General features: G+C 41.2%; 1 long non-coding RNA gene across 2 annotated transcripts; it reads left to right on the top strand.

Annotated features, from left to right (window-relative positions):
• The first annotated feature begins 918 nt into the window (after positions 1-918).
• Positions 919-20,377, top strand: LOC131251848 (uncharacterized). Of its 2 annotated transcripts, none has more exons than XR_009174041.1 (3): positions 919-1,096; positions 1,236-1,306; positions 19,702-20,377. It is a non-coding gene; the product is annotated as an uncharacterized LOC131251848 (long non-coding RNA). The 2 variants fall into 2 exon arrangements; XR_009174042.1 differs by lacking the exon at positions 19,702-20,377 and adding an exon at positions 19,539-19,662.
• Positions 20,378-20,702: the final 325 nt, after the last annotated feature.

Below are 20,702 nucleotides of genomic sequence, written 5' to 3'. Positions count from 1 at the left end.
CATCTATTCGTATTATTTGATTTTGGTTCTCACTGATCCACTTCGTAATTTTGTAGGATCCTCTTTAGTTTTATACATAGTTCAAAGAATCAAGTTTCTTTTCATAATGATGCAAATTCATATGATTTGGCCCATTTATAGTGATCCAAACCTTTGACATGGGCCATTTTGATGGATAAAAAACATTGACATTCAAGGTCATTCCGTGGATCCAAATTGTTCATTTGATTCGGTGCATTCGGCAATCCAAACTCATCATACGATTGAAGCTTCTTTTCATGATCCATGCCCTAAATTTTGTAGGACCCTCTTCTGCTTTATCAATCATCCAAAATGTTCATCTAATCTGGCCTATTTCTAGTCATCCAAACCTTTGACATGCTTGGGCCATTTCAATGGATCAAAACCTTTGTCGTACTTGTGCCAATTCAGTGGATTTGACTTCTTATATAATTCGGCCCTTTCAGCGATCCAAATGCATGATATGATTCGTAAACTCATCATATGATTGAAGACTCTTTCCATGACCCATCCCAATGGATATATGTTAAGTTAATCCATCTATTCATAATATTTGAGGTTGGTTTTCAGTGATCCACATCGTTAATTTTGTAGAACCCTCTTCAGTTCTATAAACAATTCAAATAATAAGGTTTCTTTTTACAACCATCCAAATTCATTTGATTTGGCCCTTTTCTATTGATCCAAACCTTTGACATGGGCCATTTCAATGGATAAAAAACATTGACCTGCTCGGGCCATTTAGTGGATCCAAATTGTTCATATAACTTGGTTTATTTGGCAATTCCAACTCATCATACGATTGAAGCTGCTTTTCGTGATCCAAACTCATCATATGATTGAAGCTGCTTTTCATGATCCAAACTCATCATATTATTAAGTCTGCTTCAAAAGGAAGCAAGCCGCATCTATTACTAGAGCAGAAGAGGATGGCATACTTGTGGGGGATGGTATTGATTATGAGGTTCCTGGCAAAGGCCTAAACCGAAGTTCTATTTTAGAAGACATGGAAAGCCTATTTTAAAGGAAGCGCTGAAATTAGCCAATACGTGTGGCTAGCCTGAATCTCACTAAGGTCTTTCTCATCACTATTTTGTTCAGAGCTAATACTTATTAACATTAGTCATACTTCTTTATTCTAATGCAGCATAAATTTATAGAAAGAATTTAGTAATTGATTTTACATCTTTGTAGTTCTCTTGATCTTATTACAGCTCCAAGCAGTTGCATTAAATCAACATGTGACATTCTTCTTAATAGGTCTTTTCATCACTTGATGGTCATGGTAAGAGAACCCCATCTCACTTTTGAACTTTTCCTACTAACTATTTACCTTACAAGAATTGTACTTTGCGTTAGGCAACAAACAGGCCAGATTGGCTTATGGGTTCGAGACCTAACCTGAATGGGTTGGACTTGAGCCTAATATAGACTCGCTCATAGGCATAGCCCTAATTTAAAATGGGTGGCCTTAAGCGTAGGTTGGGTCAGTCTATAGTTTAGCTAACTCCACCTACTTTTGAGGTGGGTTTCGACTAAACTAATGGGATAGTGTGTCAGGTTCAAGCTAGAAATATGTCCGTTTAAGTAAATGGGTCAGGCTTGTGTTGAACCTTACCTGCTTGCATAGGTTAGGTGATTAATGGGTTGAGCTAGATGACTCGAGTTTACTCAACCCAAAACAAAATATCTCGACATGAACTCAACAGATTTCTTGAGTCTAATGTATTGAACCTAAACTCATTAAAATTGGGTCAGGTACAGGGGTCGAGTTCATATAGTACCTATGGCTTCGGGTACCCATTGACATTCCTACTGACCTTAATGCGACCCGTGTGATAAATGGGTTAGATTTGGATCAGGGGGCCAATATCGTCCCAGGAAATTAATGCGACCCATTGACATTCCTACTGACCTTAATGCGACCTGTGTGATAAATGGGTTAGATTTGGATCAGGGGGCCAATATCATCCCAAGAAATTAATGGGTTGGTTGATTTTGATTTCAGCATGACCTAAAGCGGTCCCGAATTTTAATGGGTTGGGTCTTAAGTCCAAAACTCTAACTAGATTCTTACTGAATTCTTAAATGGATCAAGTACGAGGCGCCCCTAGAACCAACCTGACCCAACCCAACCTATCTCAATACCGTGCATTTCATGGGTCCACTTTAGGTTATGGGATATATAATAAAAAAAAAAATCAGCCGTATAAAGGAACTTAGGTGAGCCATACCATCTAAAACCATGCGAAGACATGCTTAAAACATACAAAAGCACTTTGTGGGGCTCACCTGAGTTTTCAATGTGGCTGACACTTGGTCTGACCCCTCATCCAAGTGGGACACATACAATAGATGGGCTAGATTTGTGAACCACATCTAGCCCATGAAATGCAAATCAAGGCAGGAAACTGTTTTCATTTTTCATGGCCCACCAATGTTTTGGATCAAAGTAAATATTGGGCCCCTGGGTTTCATGAGGTGTTGCTTCACATGGACCGTTCAAATTGTGGAGTCACATCACGTATGATGAGTTCTCAAAAATGTTCACAAGAGTTTCGTGCGAACTAGGGCGCAGCGGAGCATTCGGCATATAGAGTCATGCTCACCTGCACACGTATCATGGGTGTCTAATCCGAACTGTCCATGTGATGCGGAATCCCATTAATCCCCAAGGGTAGAATTGTCACCATGATCTAAAATTCTGGTGGGCCATAGCAAAGAGAAATGCAAATCAAGGGAGGAAACTGTTTTCATTTTGCATTGCTTACCAGAGTTTTGGATCAAAGTAAAAATTGGGCCCAGGGGGTTTCATGTGGTGCTACTTCACGTGGACCATTCAGATTTTGGAGTCACATCACATATGATGACGAGTTCGTAAAAAAGTTCGCACAAGTTCCGTGCGAACTGGTGCGCAGCTGAGCATTCGGCATATAGAGCCATGTTCGCCTGCGCACCTACACACTTGTGCACCTTTGTACACGTTTCATGGGCATCTAATTCGAATGGTCCATGTGACGCAGAATCCCATGAAACCCAAAGGAAAAAAATTTCACCCTGATCTAAAATTCTAGTGGGCCATAACAAAGAGAATGCAAATCAGGGGAGTTTCATGTGGTGCTGCTTCACGTAGACCGTTCAGATTTTGGAGTCACATCACGTATGATGACGAGTTCTTAAAAAAGTTCGCATGAGTTCCGTGCGAACTGGTGCGCAACTGAGCATTCAGCATATAGAGCCATGTTCACTTGCGCACCTATGCACTTGTGCACCTTTGTACACATGTCATGGGCATCTAATCCGAATGGTCCATGTGACGCGAAATCCCATGAAACCCCAAGGGAAAAAATTTCACCCTGATCTAAAATTCTAGTGGGCCATAACAAGCAAATCAGGGGAGGAAACTGTTTTCATTTTTTCATGGCCCACCAAAGTTTTGGAGCAAAGTAAAAATTGGGCCCAAGGGGTTCAGTCACTGCTTCACAAGGACTGTTCAGATTCTGGAGTCACACCACATATGATGTTTTCTCAAAAAAGTTCGCACGAGTTTCGTTCGAACTGGTGCTCAGCTGAGCATTTGGCATATTGAGTCATGCTCACCTACGCACGAGCGCACCTTTGCACACGTGTCATGGGCGTCTAATACGAATAGACCATGTGATGTGGAATCCCATGAATCCCTAAGGGAAAATTTTTCATCTTGATCTAAAATTGTGGTGGGCCATAGCAAAGAGAAATGCATATTAGGGGAGGAAACTGTTTTCATTTTTCATGGCCCACCGAAGTTTTGAATCAAAGTAAAAATTGGGCCCAGGGGGTTTTATGAGTCGCTACTTCACAAGGACCGTTCAGATTCTAAAGTCACATCACGTATGATGTTTTCTCAAAAAAGATTACACGAGTTCCATGCCAATTAGTGCGCAGCTGAGCATTTGGCATATTGAGTCATGCTCACCTACGTATGAGCGCACCTTCACACACGTGTCATGGGCGTCTAATCCGAACGGTCCATGTGATGCAGAATCCCATGAATCCCCAAGGGAAAATTTTTCACCCTGATCTAAAATTCTGGTGGGCCATAGCAAGGAGAAATGCTAATCAAGAGAGGAAACTGTTTTCATTTTTTATGGCCCACGAAAGTTTTAGATCAAAGTAAAAATTGGGCCCAGCTAGTTTCATGAGGTGATGCTTCACATGAACTGTTCAGATTTTGGAGTCACATCACGTATGATGTTTTCTTAAAAAAGTTCGCCCGAGTTCCATGCGAACTAGTGCACATTTGAGCATTCGGCATATAGAGTCATGTCACCTGCGCACCTACGCACATACGCACCTTTACACACCCGTCATGGGCGTCTAATCTGAACGGTCCATGTAATGCGGAATCCTATGAAAAGTCCATGGGAAAAATTTTCATCCTGATATAAAATTCTGGTGGGCCATAGCAAAGAGAAATTCAAAACAAGGGAGGAAACTATTTTCATTTTTCATAGCCCACCAAAGTTTTGGATCAAAATAAAAAATTGGGACCAGAGGGTTTCATGAGGTGTTGCTTCACATGGACCGTTCAGATTTTGAGGTTACATCACGTATGATGAGTTCTCAAAAAAGTTCACACAATTTTTGTTTGAACTATTTAGGCCTAGGGGGTTTCATGAGGTGCTGCGCAGCTAAGAATTCGGCATATAGAGTCATGCTCACCTGCGCACCAATGCACTTGCGCACATTTGGACACGTGTCATGGGCATCTAATCTGAATGGTCCATGTGATGCGGAATCCCACGAAAGGCCAAGTGAAAAATTTTCACCCTGCTGTAAAATTCTGGTGGGACACAGCAAAGAGAAAATGCAAATCAGGGAGGAAACTGTATTCATTTTTCATGGCCCACCAAAGTTTTCGATCAAAGTAAAAATGGCCCCAGGGGGTTTCACGAGTTGCTGCTTCACGAGGACCGTCCAGATTCTGGAGTGATATCACGTATGATGTTTTGTCAAAAAAGTTCGCACGAGTTCCATGCGAACTAGTGCGCAATTGGGCATTCGGCATATTGAGTCATGCTCACCTACGCATGAGTATACCTTTGCACACGTGTCATGGGCGTCTAATCCAAACAGTCCATGTGATGCGGAATCCCATGAATCCCCAAGGAAAAAAATTTCACCCTTATCTAAAATTTGGGTGAGCCATATCAAAGAGAAATGCAAATCAAGAGAGGAAACTATTTTCATTTGTCATGGCCCGCCAAAGTTTTGGTTCAAAGTAAAAATTGGGTCCAGGTGCTGCTTCACCAGGACCATTCAAATTTTGGGGTCACATCACGTATAATGAGTTTTCAAAAAAGTTCACACAAGTTCCCTGGTGTGCAGCCGAGCATTTAGCATATTGAGTCATGCTCACCTACACACGAGCACACCTTTGCACACGTGTCATGGGCGTTTAATCCGAATGGACCATGTGAAGCGGAATCCCATGAATCCCTAAGGGAAAAATTTTCACCTTGATATAAAATTCTGGTGGGCCATAGCAAAGAGAAATGCAAATCAAGGGAGGAAACTGTTTTCATTTTGCATTGCTTACCAAAGTTTTGAATAAAAGTAAAAATCAGGCCTAGGGGGTTTCATGAGGTGCTGCTTCACGTGTACCATTCAGATTTTGGAGTCACATCACGTATGATGACGAGGTCTTAAAAAAGTTCACACGAGTTCCGTATGGACTGGTGCGCAGCTGAGCATTCGGCACATAGAGTCATGCTCGCCTGCGCACTGCACTTGCCCACCTTTGCACACGTGTCACGGGCATCTAATCCGAATGGTCCATGTGATGCGGAATCCCATGAAAACCCAAGGGAAAAAATTTCACCCTGATCTAAAATTCTAGTGGGCCATAATAAAGAGAATGCAAATCAAGGGAGGAAACTGTTTTCATTATGCATTGCTTACCAGAGTTTTAAATCAAAGTAAAAATTGGGCCCAGGGAGTTTCATGAGGTGTTGCTTCACGTGTACCATTAAGATTTTGGAGTCACATCACGTATGATGACGAGTTCTTAAAAAAGTTCGCACGAGTTTCATGTGAACTGGTGCGCAGCTACGCATTCGGCATATAGAGTCATGCTCGCCTGCACGCCTACGCACTTGCGCACCTTTGTACACGTGTCATGGGCATCTAATCCGAATGGTCCATGTGATGCGGAATCCCATTAAACCCCAAGGGAAAAATTTTCACCCTGATCTAAAATTCTAGTGGGCCATAACAAAGAGAATGCAAATCAGGGGAGAAAACTGTTTTCATTTTTCATGGCCCACCAAAGTTTTGGATGAAGGTAAAAATTAGGCCCAAGGGGTTTTATGAGTCGTTGCTACACGAGGACCGTTCAGATTCTGGAGTCACACCACGTATGATGTTTTCTCAAAAAAGTCCGCACGAGTTCCATCCGAACTGGTGCACAGCTGAGTATTCGGCATATTGAGTAACGCTCACCTACGCACGAGCACACCTTTGCACACATGTCATGGGCGTTTAATCCGAACAGACCATGTGATGCGGAATCCATGAATCCCCAAGGGAAAAATTTTCACCTTGATCTAAAATTCTGGTGCGCTATAGCAAAGAGAAATGCAAATTAGGGGAGGAAACTGTTTTGATTTTTCATGGCCCACCAAATTTTGAATCAAAGTAAAAAAATTGGGCCCAGGGGGTTTTATGAGTCGCTACTTCACAAGGACCGTTCAGATTCTAAAGTCACATCACGTATGATGTTTTCTCAAAAACAGATTGCACAAGTTTCATGCCAACTAGTGCGCAGCTAAGCATTCGGCATATTGAGTTATGCTCACCTACGCACAAGCGCACCTTTGCACACGTATCATGGGCGTCTAATCCGAACGATCCATATGATGCGGAATTCCATGAATCCCCAAGGGAAAATTTTCACCCTGTTCTAAAATTTTGGTGGGCCATAGCAAAGAGAAATGCAAATCAAGAGAGGAAATTGTTTTCATTTTTCATTGCCCACGAAAGTTTTGGATCAAAGTAAAAAATTGGGCCCAACTAGTTTCATGAGGTGATGCTTCACATGGACTGTTCAGATTCTGGAGTTACATCACGTATGATGTTTTCTCAAAAAAGTTTGCCCGAGTTCCGTGCGAACTGGTGCACATCTGAGCATTCGGCATATAGAGTCATGTCACTTGCACACTTACGCACGTGCGCACCTTTACACACTCATCAAGGGCGTCTAATCCGAATGGTCCCTGTAATGCGGAATCCTATGAAAAACCCATGGGAAAAATTTTCACCCTGATATAAAATTCTGGTGGGGCATAGCAAAGTGAAATACGAATCAAGAGAGGAAACTGTTTTCATTTTTCATGGCCCACCAAAGTTTTGGATCAAAGTAAAAATTAGGCTCAGGGGGTTTCATGAGATGCTGCTTCATGTGGACTGTTCAAATTTTGAAGTCTCATCACGTATGATGAGTCCTCAAAAAAGTTCACACGAGTTTCGTGCAAACTAGTGCACATCCGAGCATTTGGCATATGAGTCATGTCACCTGCGCACCTACGCACATGCGCACCTTTACATGCATAATGGGCGTCTAATCCAAACGGTCCATGTAATGTGGAATCCTATGAAAAACCCATGGAAAAAATTTTCACCCTGATATAAAATTTTGGTGGGCCATAGCTTAGTGAAATACAAATCAAGAGTGGAAACTGTTTTCATTTTTCATGGCCCACCAATGTTTTGGATCTAAGTAAAAATTGGGCCCTGGGGGTTTCATGAGGTGTTGCTTCACGTGGACTGTTCAGATTGTGGAGTCATATCACGTATAATGATTTCTCAAAATTGTTCGCACGAGTTCCATGCGAACTGGTGCGCAGCAGAGCATTTGGCATATATAGTCATGCTCACTTGCGCACCTACACATGTGCGCACCTTTGCACACGTGTCATGGGTGTCTAAACCAAACTATCCTTGTGATGCGGAATCCCATGAAACCCCAAAGTAAAAATTTCCACCCTGATCTAAAATTCGTTTGAACCATAGCAAAGAGAAATGCAATTCAAGGGAGGAAACAATTTTCATTTTTCTTGGCCCACCATAGTTTTGAATCAAAGAAAAAATTGGACCTAGCATATGATGAGTTCTCAAGAAAGTTTACTTGAGTTTCATTCGAAATGGTGCGAATCTGAGCATCCGGCATATGTAGTCATCCTCACTTGCGCACGTATGCATGTGTCATGGGCAACTAATCCAAACGATCCATGTGATGAGGAATCCCAAGAAACAATAAGGGAAAAATTTTCACCCTGATCTAAATTTCTAGTGAGCCGTAGCAAAGAGAAATGCAAATCAAGGGATGAAACTGTTTACATTTTTCATAGCCAACTAAAGTTTTGGACCAATGTAAAAATTGGCCCTAAGGAGTTTCATGTGCTGCTTTACATAGACTGTTCAGATTTTGGAGTCACATCACGTATGATGAGTTCTAAAAAAAGTTCGCATGTGCGAACTGGTGTGCAGCTGAGCATTCGGCTTATAGAGTCATGCTCACCTTCACTTACACACTTGCGCACCTTTGCACACATGTCATGGGGGTCTAATTCGAACGTTCCATGTGATGCGGAATCCCATTAAACCCCAAGGTAAAAATTTACATCCTAATCTAAAAGTCTGGTGGGCAATAGCAAAGAGAAATGCTAATCATAGAGGAAAGTGTTTTCATTTTTCATGGCCCACCAAAGTTTTGGATCAAAGTAAAAATTGGGCCCAGGGAATTTCATGAGATGCTGCTTCACGAGGACTATTTTGAATCTGGAGTCACATTACGTAGGATGAGTTCTCAAAAAAGTTCGCACGAGTTCCATGCGAACTGGTGCGCAGCTGAGCATTCGGCATATAGAGTTATGCTCACCTACACACCTTTGCACACGTGTCATAGGTGTCTAATCCTTACGGTCCATGTGATGCAAAAGCCTACAAAACCCCAAGGGAAAGATTTTCACCCTGATCTAAAATTCTGGTGGGCCATAGCAAAGAGATGCAAAACAAGGGTGGAAACCGTTTTCATTTTTCATAGCCCACCAAAGTTTTGGATCAAAGTAAAAAATTGGGACCATGGGGTTTCATGAGGTGCTACTTCACGTGGACCGTTCAGATTTTGAGGTTACATCACGTATAATGAGTTCTCAAAAAAGTTAGAACGAGTTTTGTTCGAATTGTTTAGGCCCCCAGGGGGTTTCATGAGGTGCTGCGCAGCTGAGAATTCAGCATATAGAGTCATGCCCACCTGCGCACCTGCGCACATGCGTCATGGGCGTCTAATCCGAATGGTTCATGTGATGCGGAATCCCATGAAAACGCATTGGAAAACTTTTCACCCTGATATAAAATTTTGGTGGGCCATAGCAAAGAGAAATGCAAATCAAGGGAGGAAAGTGTTTTCATTTTTCATGGCCCACCAAAGTTTTGGATCAAAGTAAAAATTGGGTCATTGGGGTTTCCTCACGTATGATAAGTTCTCAAAAATGTTCGCATGAGTTCCATAGGTGTGCAGGTGAGCATGACTCTATATGCCGAATGCTTAGCTGCGCAGCAGTTCTCATGTGCGAACTTTTTTGAGATCCAAAACTTTGGTGGGCCACGAAAAATGAAAACACTTTCGTTCCTTCATTATAGCCCACCAGAATTTTAGATCAGGATGAAAATTTTTGCCTTAGGGTTTCATGGGTTTCTGCATCACATGGACGTTTTGGATTAAACGCTAATCACACGTGTACAAAGGTGAGCACGTGCATTTGTGAGCATGACTATATATGCCGAATGCTCTGGTGCCCATCAATTCCCATGATACTCGCGTGAACTTTTTTTAGAACTCCTACGTAATGGGACTCCAAAATCTAAATAGTTCACGTAAAGCAGCACCTCATGAAACTTTGGTAGGCCGTGAAAAATGAAAGTAGTTTCCTCCCTTGATTTGCATTTCTATTTGCTATGGCCCACCAACATTTTAGATCAAGGTGAAAAATTTTCCCAAGGGTTTCATGGTTTTCTGCATCACATGGACGGTTCAGATTATACGCCCATGACACGTGTGCAAAGGTGCGCACGTGCATAACGTGCGAACTTTTTTGAGAACTCATCATACGTGGTGTGGCTCCAAAATCTGAACTATCCACTTGAAGCAACACTTCATGAAACCCCATGGGCCCAATTTTTACTTTAATCACTTTGGTGGGCAATGAAAAATGAAAACAATTTCCTCTCTCTATTTGCATTTCTCTTTGTTATGGCCCACAAAAATTTTGGATTAGTGTGAAAAATTTTCCCTCAAGGTTTCATGGGTTTCCGCATCACATGGACGGTGCATATTAGACACCCATGACACGTGTGCAAAGGTGTGTAGGTAAGCATGACTGTATATGCCGAATACTCGGTTGCGCACTAGTTCGCACGTGCGAACTGTTTTGAGAACTCATCATACGTGATGTGACTCCAAAATCTGAACAGTCCTCATGAAACCCTTGGGCCCAATTTCTACTTTGATCCAAAACTTTGGTGGGCCATGAAAAATGAAAACAGTTTTATCCCTGGATTTGGATTTCTCTTTGATATGGCCCACCAGAATTTTAGATGAGGGTGAAAAATCCTCTGAAGGTTTTATGGGATTCCGAATCACATGGACGGTTCAGATTCCACGCCCATAACGTGCATGCAAAGGTGCGCACGTGCATATGTGAGCATGACTCTATATGCCAAATGCTTAGCAACGCACCAGTTCGCACGAAACTTGCGCGAACTTTTTTAAGAACTCATCATACGTGATGTGACTCCAAAAATCTAAACGGTCCATGTGAAGCAGCACCACATGAAACCCTATGGGCCCAATTTTTACTTTGATCCAAAACCTCGGTGGGCAATGATAAATGAAAACAGTTTTCTCCCTTTATTTGCATTTCTCTTTGCTATGGCCCACCAAAATTTTACATCAGGTGAAAATTTTTCCCTTGGGGTTTTATGGGTTTCCGCATCACATGAACTGTTCAAATTTAACACCCATGACACGTTTGCAAAAGTGCGCATGTGCGTAGGTGAGCATGACTCTATATGCCCAATGCTCAGCTGCGAACTAATTCGCATGGAACTCGTGCGAACCTTTTCGAGATCTCATCATACGTGATGTGACACCAAAATTTGAATGGTGCACGTGAAGCAGCACTTCATGAAACTCCCCTGGGCCCGATTTTTACTTTGATCTAAAACTTTGGTGGGCCATGAAAAATGAAAACAATTTCCTCCCTTGATTTGCATTTCTCTTTGCTGCCCGCCAGAATTTTTAATCAAGGTGAAAATCTTTCCCTTGGGGTTTCATGGGTTTCTACATCACATGGACCGTTCAGATTACACGCCCATGACACATGTGTAAAGGTTTGCACATGCATACATGTGCGGGTGAGCATGACTCTATTTGTCGAATGCTTAGCTGCGCACTAGTTCGCACGAAACTTGTGTGAACTTTTTTGAGAACTCATCGTACATGATGTGACTCAAAAATCTAAATGGTCCATGTTAAGCAGCGCCGCATGAAACCCCTAGGCCCAATTTTTACTTCAATCCAAAACTTTGGTGGGTCATGAAAAATGAAAACATTTTCCTCCCATGATTTTCATTTCTCTTTACTATGGCCCACCAGAATTTTATATCAAGGTGAAAAATTTTCCCTTTGGATTTCTTGGGATTCCGCATCACATGGATTGTTCGGATTAGATGCTCATGACACGTGTGCAAAGGTGCGCATGTGCGTAGGTGAGCGTGACTCTATGTGCCGAATGCTTAGCGGTGCACCACTTCGCACGAAACTCGTGTGAACTTTTTTGAGAACTCATGATACGTGATGTGACTCGAAAATCTGAACGGTCCACGTGAAGCAGCACCCCATGAAACCCCCTAGGCCTAATTTATACTTAAATCCAAAACTTTGGTGGGCAATGACAAATGGAAACAATTTCCTACCTTGATTTGCATTTCCCTTTGCTATGGCCCACTAAAATTTTAAAACAAGGTGTAAATTTTTCCCTTGGTGTCTCATGGGATTCCGCATCACATGGACAGTTCAGATGGGATGCCCATGACGCATGTGAAAAGGTGCACGCAAGTACGTAGGCATGCGCGCGTACGTAGGTGCGTAGGTGAGCATGACTCTAAATATTGAATGCTCAGCTGCGCACCAATGCTCAGCTGCGCACCAGTTCGCACGTGCAAACATTTTTGAGAACTCTTCATACTTGATGTGACTCGAAAATCTAAACGGTCCATGTGAAGCACCACCTCATGAAACACCTTGGGCCCAATTTTTACTTTGATCCAAAACTATGGTGGGACATGAAAAATAAAAACAGTTTCTTCCCTTGATTTGCATTTCTCTTTGTTATGGCCCATCAAAATTTAAGATTATGGTGAAAATTTTTCCCTTGGGGTTTCATGGGATACCACATCACATGGACCTTTCGGATTAGATGTTAATGACACGTGCGCAAAGGTGCGCACGTGCGTTGGTGAGCATGACTCTATATGCCGAATGCAAAGCTGCGAACTAGTTCACATGAAATTTGTGCAAACTTTTTTGAAAACTCATCATATGTGATGTGACTCCAAAATCTGAACGGTCCACTTGAAGCAGCACCTCATGCCCCATGAGCCCAATTTTTATTTTGATCCAAACCTTTGGTGGCCAATGAAAAATGAAACTAGTTTCCTCCCTCAATATGCATTTCTCTTTGCTATGGCCCACCAGAATATTAGATCAGGGTGAAAATTTTTCCCTTGTGGTTTGATGGGTTTTCGCATCACATGGACAGTTCGGATTAGACGCCCATGCCTCCATGTGTCCAAAGGTGCGCATGTGAGCATGACTCTATATGCCGAATGCTCAGCTACGTACCAGTTAGCAGGAACTCGTGCGAACTTTTTTGAGAACTCATCATACGTGATGTGACTCGAAAATCTGTACGGTCCTCGTGAAGAAGCACCGCATGAAACCCCCTTGGCCCAACTTATACTTTGATCCAAAACTTTGGTGGGCAATGATAAATGAAAATAGTTTCCTCCCTTGATTTGCATTTCTCTTTGCTATGGTCCACCAGAATTTTACATCGAGGTAGAAAATTTTCCCTAGGGGTTTCATGGGATTTCGCATCAATGGACGGTTCGGATGAGACGCCCATGACACGTGTGAAAAGACCCGAACATGCGTAGGCGAGCATGACTTTATATATCGAATGCGCACCAGTTCGCATGTGCGAACTTTTTTGAGAACTCATCATACGTGATGTGACATGTGCGCAAAGGTGTGCACGTGCATTGGTGAGAATGACTCTATATGCCGAATGCACAGCTGCGAACCAGTTCGCACGAAATTCGTGCGAACTTTTTTGAAAACTCATCATGCATGATGTGATGCCAAAATCTAAACGGTCCACTTGAAGCAGCACCTCCTGAAACCCCATGAGCCCAATTTTTACTTTGATCCAAAACTTTGGTGGCCAATGAAAAATGAAACTAGTTTCCTCCCTCGATTTGCATTTCTCTTTGCTGCCCACCAGAATATTAGATCACGGTACAAAATTTTCCCTTTTGATTTCATGGGTTTTCGCATCACATGGACGGTTCAGATTAGACGCCCATGCCACCACGTGTGCAAAGGTGCGCATGTGAGCAAGACTCTATGCCGAATGCTCAGCTGCGTACCAGTTAGCAGGAACTCGTGCGAACTTTTTTGAGAACTCATCATACGTGATGTGACTCGAAAATCTGTACGGTCCACGTGAAGAAAGACTGCATCAAACCCCCTTGGTGCAATTTATACTTTGATCCAAAACTTCAGCGGGCAATGATAAATGAAAATAGTTTCTTCCCTTGATTTGCATTTCTCTTTGCTATGGCCCACCAGAATTTTAGATCGAGGCGGAAATTTTTCCCTAGGGGTTTCATGGGATTTCGCATCACATGGACGGTTCATATGAGACGCCCATGAAACGTGTGAAAAGGCCAGAACGTGCGTAGGCGAGCATGACTCTATATGCCGAATGCATACCAGTTCGCATGTGCAAACTTTTTTAAGAACTCATCATACATGATGTGACACGTGCGCAAAGGTGCGCACGTGCGTTGGTGAGCATCACTCTATATGCCGAATGCACAGCTGCGAACCAGTTCGCACGAAATACGTGCCAACTTTTTTGAAAACTCATTATGCGTGATGTGACGCCAAAATCTGAACTGTCCACTTGAAGCAGCACCTCATGAAACCCCATAAGCCCAATTTTTACTTTGATCCAAAACTTTGGTGGCCAATGAAAAATGAAACTACTCTCCTCCCTTGATTTGCATTTCTCTTTGCTATGGCCCACCAGAATATTAGATTAGGGTGAAAATTTTTCCCTTGTGGTTTGATGGGTTTTCGCATCACATGGACGGTTCGGATTAGATGCCCATGCCACCACGTGTGCAAAGGTGCACATGTGAGCATGACTCTATGCCGAATGCTCAGCTGCATACCAGTTAGCAGGAACTCGTGTGAACTTTTTTGAGAACTCATCATACATGATGTGACTTGAAAATCTGTACGGTCCACGTGAAGAAGCACCGCATGAAACCCCCTTGGCGCAATTTATACTTTGATCCAAAACTTTGGTGGGCAATGATAAATGAAAATAGTTTCCTCCCTTGATTTGTATTTCTCTTTGCTATGGCCCACCAGAATTTTAGATCGAGGTGGAAATTTTTCCCTAGGGGTTTCATGGGATTTCGCATCACATGGATGGTTCAGATGAGACGCCCATGACACGTGTGAAAAGGCCCGAATGTGCGTAGGCGAGCATGACTCTATTTGCCGAATGCGCACCAGAACTCATCATACGTGATATGACACGTGCGCAAAGGTGCGCACGTGCGTAGGTGAGCATGATTCTATATGCCGAATGCTCAGTTGCGAACAAGTTCTCATGGAACTCGTGCAAACTTTTTTGAGAACTCATCATACGTGATGTGACTCTAAAATCTGAATGGTCCACGTGACGCAGCACCTCATGAAACCCGTTAGGGAAAATTTTTACTTTGATTCAAAACTTTGGTGGGCAATGAAAAATGAAAATAGTTTCCTCCCTCGATTTCCATTTCTCTTTGCTATGGCCCACTAGAATTTTAGATCACGATGAAAATTTTTCCTTGAGTTTTCATGGGATTTCGCATCACATGGACTATTCGGATTAAACTCCCATGATAGGTGTACAAAGGTGCGAACGTGCGTAGGTGAGCATGACTCTATACGCCGAATGCTCAGCTGGGCACCAATTCTCATGTGCGAACTTTTTTGAGAACTCATCATACGTGATGTGACACCAAAATTTGCACGGTCCACGTGAAGCACCACCTCATGAATCTCCCTGGGCCCAATTTTTTACTTTGATCCAAAACTATTGAAAACAATTTCCTCCCTTGATTTACATTTCTCTTTGTTAAGGCCCACCATAATTTTTCCCTAGGGGTTTCATGGGATTCTGCATCACATGGACGGTACGGATGAGACACACATGATACGTGTGAAAAGGTGCAAACATGCGTAGGTGAGCATGACTCTGTGCCCAATGCTCAGCTGCGCACCAGTTCACATGTGCGAACTTTTTTGAGAACTCATCATACGCAATGTGACTCAAAAATCTGAACGGTCTACATGAAGCACCACCTCATGAAACTCCCTAGGCCGAATTTTTACTTGGATCCAAAACTATGGTGCGCCATGAAAAACGAAAACAGTTTCCTCCCTTGATTTACATTTCTCTTTGTTATGGCCCACCAGAATTTAAGATCAGGGTGAAAATTTTTCCCTTGGGGTTTCAACGAATTCCGCATCGCTTAGACCGTTCGGATTAGATGCCCATGAAACGTGTGCAAAGGTGCGCACATGCGTAGGTGAGTATGACTCTATATGCCAAATGCTCAGCTGCGCACCAGTTCGCTTGTGCGAACTTTTTTGAGAACTCATCATACACAATGTGACTCAAAAATTTGAACAGTCGACGTGAAGCACCACCTCATGAAACTCCCTGGGCCGAATTTTTACTTTGATCCAAAACTATGGTGCGCCATGAAAAACGAAAACAATTTACTCCCTTGATTTACATTTCTCTTTGTTATGGCCCACTAGAATTTAAGATCAGGGTGAAATTTTTTCCCATGGGGTTTCAGTGGATTCTGCAATGCATGGACCATTCAGATTATATGCCCATGACAAGTGTGCAAAGGTGCGCACATGTGTAGGTGAGCATAACTTTATATGCCGAATGCTCAGCAGTGAACAAGTTCACACGGAACTCGTGTGAACTTTTTTGAGAATTCGCCATACGTGATATGACTCCAAAATCTGAATGGTCCACGTGAGTAGCACCTCGTAAAACCCAATGGGCTAAATTTTTACTTTGATCCAAAACTTTAGTGGGCAATGAAAAATGAAAACTGTTTCCTCCCTCAATTTCCGTTTCTCTTTGCTATGGCCCACTAGGATTTTAGATCTCGGTGAAAATTTTTCCCTTGAAGTTTCATGGGATTTCGCATCACATGGACTGTTCATTTTAGACGCCCATGATAAGTGTATGAAGGTGCGCTGGTGCACGTGTGTAGGTGAGCATTCAGATTCGATGCCCATGACACGTGTGCAAAGGTGCACGTGTGTAGGTGAGCGTGACTCTATATGTCGAATGCTCAGCTGCGCACCAGTTTGCATGGAACTTGTGCGAATTTTTTTGAGAACATATCATATGTGATGTAATTCCAAAATTTGAATGGTCAACGTGAGGAAGCACCCCATGAAACCCCCCGGGCCCAACTTACTTTGATCCAAAACTTTCGTGGGCAATGAAAAATGAAAAAAGTTTCGTCCCTTGATTTGCATCTCTTTGCTATGGCAACCAGAATTTTAGATTGGGGTGGAAATTTTTCCCTTGGCGTTTCATGGGTTTCCGCATCACATGGATGGTTCCGATGAGACTCCCATTACATGTGTGAAAAGGTGCGCACGTGTGCAGGCGCATAGGTGAGCATGACTCTATATGTTGAATGCTCGGTTCCTACACACAGGTGAGCATGACTCTATATGTTGAATGCTCGGTTGCGCACCAGTTCGCATATGTGAGCTTTTTTGAGAACTCATCATACCTGATGTGACTAGAAAATCTGAACGGTCCACGTGAAGCACCACCTAATGAAACACCCTTGGCCCAAATTTTACTTTGATCCAAAACTATGGTGTGCCATGAAAAATGAAAATAGTTTCCTCCCTTGATTTGCATTTCTCTTTGTTATGGCCCACCCGAATTTAAGATCTGGGTGAAAAATTTTCCCTTGGGGTTTCATGGGATACTGCATCACATGGACCATTTGGATTAGACGCCCATGACAAGTTACTAATCCAATTGATGATATATTTAGGTTGATTTTAATTGGTTTTAATCCAAGTTATATTCGAAGGGTAATGTTAACTAATCCAATTGCAATCCGAGTTATATTCGAAGGGTAATGTTAACTAATCCAATTGATGATATATTTGGGTTGACTTTAATTGGTTTAAACAAATCATATATCTATTTGGACTTATTTTCATTGATCAAAACTATTCATTTGATAGTCATATTCGATCTTCCCCGGCATTCATATGATTTGGCATATTTTTATTGATCCGAACAATTCATATGTTTTAGGCCGTTTCATTGATTCAATCTATTTGAAGGCTGATGGTTTATTAATCCAATTGATGATAAATTTGGGTTGATTTTCTACAATTGAAACTAATCTTATATATTTGCGCTGATTTTCATTGATCCAAACCATTCGTCTGAGTGAGCCCTATTCGATCTTCCACGGCATTCTTATGATTTGGATAGTTTTCTTCGATCCTAGCGAAGTGATATTTGAAGCCTGATCTGACCTTGCTTTGTTACCAATCCACTTTGTATTGATCCATCATTTTATTGATATATTTGGGTAGATTATCAACGATCTAAACCAATCATTATATATATCTGGGTTGATTTTCATTGATCCAAACCATTCGTATGATTGAGCCCTATTCAATATACCAAACCATTCATATTTGATTTGGCCAATTTCTACTGATTTAAACCTTTCATATGTTTTGTGTCATTTCGTTGATTCATATACCAAACCATTCATATTTATAGGCAGGTCCCATTTTTGCTAACCAAATCATTTATAAAGATGGGCCTATCGTTTGAAATGCTTGGGCCATTTGAAGTTATCCAATTGAGCTTACCTTCTTAAATGCTTGGGTTGGTTGGAGTCAATCAAACCATTCATATTGCCGGCTCTTTTTAAGTGATCCAAACCCTCTATATATTTCAAGCCATTTTAGTGATCCACACCCTTCGTATTCTTGAGGCGGTTTCTAGTGATCCAAATCAGTTAATATCCTAAGGTCCATGGTTCAACAATCCAAGCAAACTTATTCGAACCCTTTACATAATTTGGCCCATTTTAGTGATCCAAACTCGTCTTATTGTTGGGGCCTTTTTTAGTCATCTAAATTAATTGACATTTTAAGGCTAATGTTCATTAATCTAAGCAAATGATCTATAGCCCATGTTGGTTGGATTGGTACGCTGCTAATGTCAACCGTGAATATTATGCTAAGGCCCATGTCTAGCGATTCAAATAGGCGTGTGATACAAACCTTGATGGATCTGTAATTGTGTTTTCACCCATTTGAGACAAGTGCACAAATCATGCACAATGGGCCTATTTTCAATTATCCAAACCATTGATATCTCTTGCTCCATTTTTACTGGTAGAAACCATTCTTTTGGTTGGTTCCTTTTCAGTAATCCAGACCGTTATTCACTCGCTTCTAATGATGCAAGCTACTTATAGGAATGGTCCCACTTTCATTAACCAAACCATTTGTAGGATAAGCTAACCTTTTGAAATGCTTGGGCCATTCAAAGTTATCCAATTAGGCCAAACTTTTAAAATGCTTGGGTTGTTTGGAATGATCTAAATTGTTCATACTAGTGGTTCTTTTTAAGTGGTCTAAATCGATCTTTAAATCATCCTTGATTTATCTATGTTAAGTCAAACTGAGTGGTTGCCACTTCTCTCTTCTTCTTTTTTGATAAATAGGTTGGGCAAATTTTTCGAGCATGTTGGGTGATCTTTGCAAGCTTTGAGTCAACAATTCTGCAACCTGAGGGACCTAGCTTGTTAAAGTATTAATATTTTTTCGGTTAAGTATGTGTTTATTAGTGTTTAGAAAGGAATGCAACTTTTTCGCTAATGAAACTTTGTAAGCTCGAAGTTAGCAATTTGCAACATGAGGGAACTAGCTTGGCATAATGAAATTTGTTTATAATTAGATCATTGGACAAAATACACATTGTTTCTTAACAAATCCTTTTTCTTGGTATGTTCCTAATGAAATTTGTTTCTTTTTCATCTAGTTTTGATAGGTACCTCAGCAGTTTATGACAATTGTTCTTTTATGCTTAATATATCTCCAAAAGAACTCAATTAGGCTATTCTTTTGTCTCATGCCTTATCTATGGTTTTAATCACACCATTCTTTTTTTTTTCTTTTTTCTTTTTCTTTTTTTTTTTTTGTGTGTGTTTCAGCTTCTTTGCATTCAAGCGTTTTGTTAGATTTACAAAGAGAATGATGAAGCTTGTTGGTTTCCATCATATTCATCAGGTTTTTAATTCTTCTATGAGTGAGATTTTTCTTAACACTTTTCTTGTTATTAATTGATCATGAAATTATTGTTTTGAATTTTAAGGATCTTATTTGATTATATTGGGGGTTGATATGTGGAGATTTTATTGTTCCCTTTTAATTATAATACCATGCAGTTACCATTTGTGATGGTTCAACATATATACTTGCTGTTTTTTATTATACTTGTCCATCATGTTTGTTTGCCTCTGCTTATTTCAATGGTTTACTAGTTTTAGTTAATTACTTTAAAGATACACTATTAGAATGATGTGAATAGTTTTTCATTTCTATGAAGGGGAATAGTTTCTATGATAATGTTACATTGAATTTATTAGTTGTAGTTGTAGATTGTAACTTAATTTTTTATGGTACACTAGATAAAAATTATCCAATTAGTTGAGGTGATTTGGTGTCCCTTGGGAGATATAGAATGGCGACTTCTCTTTTTAGTGGCTTTAGTACAATAGTCGGCTACATTGGTTTATTTTGTGTGACCTAATCTATTGGATATCATGTAGAGCATTTCTAACGATGCAAACTATTTGCATAATTTGGTCCAATTTGAATGGTCCATCGTTGATATGAGTAGGCTCATTTTATTAAATTCAAACTATTCTTGATCTATTGGATATCATGTATACCATTTCTAACGATGCAAACTATTTGCATAATTTGGTCCAATTTGAATGGTCCATCGTTGATATGAGTAGGCTCATTTTAGTAAATTCAAACTATTCTTGTGGTTGGCCTGCATTAAGTGATCCAAATTGCCAATATGGTTGCATTCTTTTACAATAATCCAAATTGTTTATAGGATTTAGCTCATTTCTACTGATCTAAACCTCTAATTTTCCTGGGGCGTTTAAGTATTGGAACCTTTGCCATAATTTGGCCATTTTAG

This window comes from Magnolia sinica, chromosome 7 (assembly GCF_029962835.1).
Source record: "Magnolia sinica isolate HGM2019 chromosome 7, MsV1, whole genome shotgun sequence".
In the NCBI taxonomy this organism is placed as follows: Eukaryota; Viridiplantae; Streptophyta; class Magnoliopsida; order Magnoliales; family Magnoliaceae; genus Magnolia; species Magnolia sinica.
The sequence above is the reverse complement of the archived record's forward strand: the minus strand, read 5'-3'. Positions and strand labels throughout refer to the sequence as shown.